Below are 3,026 nucleotides of genomic sequence, written 5' to 3'. Positions count from 1 at the left end.
CTCTCTTAAGGTAGCCAAATGCCTCGTCATCTAATTAGTGACGCGCATGAATGGATTAACGAGATTCCCTCTGTCCCTATCTACTTCCCGCAGGGAGGGCTCGCTTTGCGAGCCTATGGGGGCTGGCAAACCCACGTTCCCGCAGCCAGGGGGACCGTCGGGACAAGCGTCCCGTTACGTGAGTCCCTATGTACACCGCAAGGAAGGTTGCCGGCGGAGAGAGGCAGCCTCACTCTCTCCAAGGGGCCTTGGGTAGTAGCGCACCCACGATCCTGATGCCAAGGGTGGGACCGTCGGGGAAAGTTCAGGGTTTGTAGGCGCCCTGTAAGCCCCGCTTACGTGAGTCCCATCTGGGTCTGCCGAGCTCGGTTAGCAGGACGCCGGGCCGGTAGTGACGTGGCCGTACATCCACACGATAGTCCCACCAGCGACTTAGGCTGGTACCACGGGCGGGTCGAGTTATAGCCCGGAGGGAGTAGCGACCCCTCTGCTCGGCCAAAAATGGGTATGGACTCGTGGTGGCAGTGGTTGATGGCCAAGATGCTGGCAAGAGGGCCGAGTTAAGGTGTTCGTCCTACACCGAATGGTCTACGGCGTGTGAGCAGCGTCCCAACTGCTCCGGTACCGTCCCGGTAGACGGTAGGGCTTAGAAAGGGCCCCGTTCGACCTGAGACGAGCGACAGCCCCTGCAGGCCTAGCTAATCCAGGAAGCAGGGCACTGTGTGCCTTGCGCGATGGTTGGGCGTTTACCCAACCCCAATTGGTCCAGGGGACCCGGGTTACTGTATGGACAAAAAGTCTGGGAAAGTACCCGTTACCAAAAATTGCATATATGTATGTATGTATATGTCCCTATCTACTGGAACCTTGGGGCATCGCTTACAAAACAGTCGCAAGGAAACTCAGAGGAGAGGAAACAACATCGACGCTGAAGACGCCGCTCGGATATACCTCCAACTGGCGAACGACCGCGGCAGCGATGTTGTCCGCACTTCTACCCGACGACGAGGAAGACACCGAAACGGAGGAGCAGAAGGAAATAAGGCGGAACTCGACAAACCCCCCCAACGTAGAAGACACCCCTGAATTCAGCTTCGAGGAACTCAGTGACGCCGTGAAACGGCTGAGGAAGGGGAAGTGCCCAGGCCCCGACCTGATTGAGGTCGAAATAATCCAACGGGCCTGGGGAAGAATACACCAGGAGCTCCTAAGGCTCATGAACGGCTGCCTCGCCTGGGGAATATTCCCCAAACGGTGGAAGGTCGCAAATGTTATCACCATCCCCAAGGGACCGGATCGGGACAGAAGCAATCCGAAATCCTACAGGCCAATCTGTCTGCTCTCCATGCTAGGCAAGCTGCTAGAAAGGCTAATGGCCACCAGGATGGCACCTATCTTCCACGACCACGCGCTCTCCTCCGACAGACAATATGGCTTTCGCCCCGGAAGATCGACGGTGGACGCGATCATCAAGCTCCGCGAGAAAATCGAGCAAATGAGCGAGAAGAGGTACGTCCTCGCAATAGCACTCGATATATCAGGAGCCTTCGACAACGTCTGGTGGCCGAACGTGCTGCACGAGCTCAAAAGAAGAGAATGCCCCGACAACCTGTACCGGTTAACAAGGAGCTACTTCTCCGAAAGAACCGTACAGATTGCTGGGAAAAACGAAGCAGTGAGCAAGCCCGTCACGAAAGGATGCCCGCAGGGATCGGTACTGGGACCAAGTTTCTGGAATCTCGTATTTGATGACCTGCTGGCTGAGCTAGCGGGAAACGCGACAGGGTGCGAACCCATCGCGTACGCGGACGACATCGTGATTCTAATTGCCGGCAACACGAGGAACGAGCTCCAGGAAAAGGGACAGGAGGTAGTTACCCGAGTCTCTACCTGGTGCACCAGGAAGAAGCTAACGTTATCGGCACAGAAAACGGAGATGCTGCTCGTCAAAGGCAAGCTGGACGCGGAGAGGCCACCGATTATTAAGATTAGCGGCAGGAATATAAGGATGGAGCAGGCAATCAAATACCTCGGAGTGCACCTCGAAGGAGGGCTAAAAGTCAACAAGCACGTGGAGGCAATAACAGGTAAGTGTCAAAAACTCTTCAACAGCCTCGCGAGGGTGGCCAAGGCGAAATGGGGACTCGGACACGCGGCCATGCGTACTCTGTACAGAGGGCTGTACGAGCCGATAACCACATACGCCGCAGCCGGCTGGAGCGACCTATTGAAAGGGAAAGCGAGGAGCAAGCTGATAAGGTCACAGAGGATGGCACTCCTCCGAGTGACCAAGGCCTATAGAACCACGTCAACCGAGGCACTGCAGGTTATCGCAGGAGTCATTCCTATTGACCTCCTAGTCGAAATCAGGGCAAGACTCCACAATAAGAAGAGGAGGCGCGACGAAGCGCCCGACGAGAAATCCATTGTCGGCGAGGCGTTAGATAAGTGGCAAGAGCGCTGGCAAACAACGCCAAAGGGCAGGACGACCTTCGACTACTTTGCTAGCATCAAGGACAGACTGGAGAACCGCTGGGTGAGACCCGACCACTACACGACACAGTTCATTAGCGGCCACGGGGATTTCAACGGTAAGCTCAAGTCATTCAACCTCAGCGAATTGGACACATGTGAATGCGGCGAAATAGAAACCGCCCATCACATCTTAGAAGACTGTCCAATCTTCGATGAAGAAAGGCAGGAATTCCGAAATGCACTGGGAGAACTCGATCTGCGCTGGCCGGAAGAAAAGCGGGAGTACGTAACAAAAGACGTATACCCCCACTTCTGTCAGTTTGCAAGGAAAGTACTCCAAGCGAAGGAGGAGAAGAGAAGGAACGCCCTACGAGAAATGGGAGGCGCAACGCAGCCAGGGCGACTGCCAGGAAGAGGATCGACGCAACTGGAGGGGCAGGCAGGCCGGCCTCTAAGGCATAGTCCAAGACTGGCCCAGTGCGTGCCCGTACAACGACGGGAACAAGAGGAAGAAACCAACGAAGAGGGACTCTCCGAAGAAGAAGACGGCG

At 55.8% G+C, this 3,026-nt stretch overlaps 1 pseudogene; it reads left to right on the top strand.

Annotated features, from left to right (window-relative positions):
• The window catches only part of LOC126927313 (large subunit ribosomal RNA), a 2,917-nt pseudogene extending 2,810 nt beyond the window's left edge, over window positions 1-107 (top strand).
• The last annotated feature ends 2,919 nt before the right edge of the window (window positions 108-3,026 follow it).

Source organism: Bombus affinis, unplaced genomic scaffold (genome assembly GCF_024516045.1).
Source record: "Bombus affinis isolate iyBomAffi1 unplaced genomic scaffold, iyBomAffi1.2 ctg00000082.1, whole genome shotgun sequence".
NCBI classification, from domain to species: domain Eukaryota; kingdom Metazoa; phylum Arthropoda; class Insecta; order Hymenoptera; family Apidae; genus Bombus; species Bombus affinis.
This window is presented reverse-complemented; position numbering and strand designations above follow the sequence as displayed.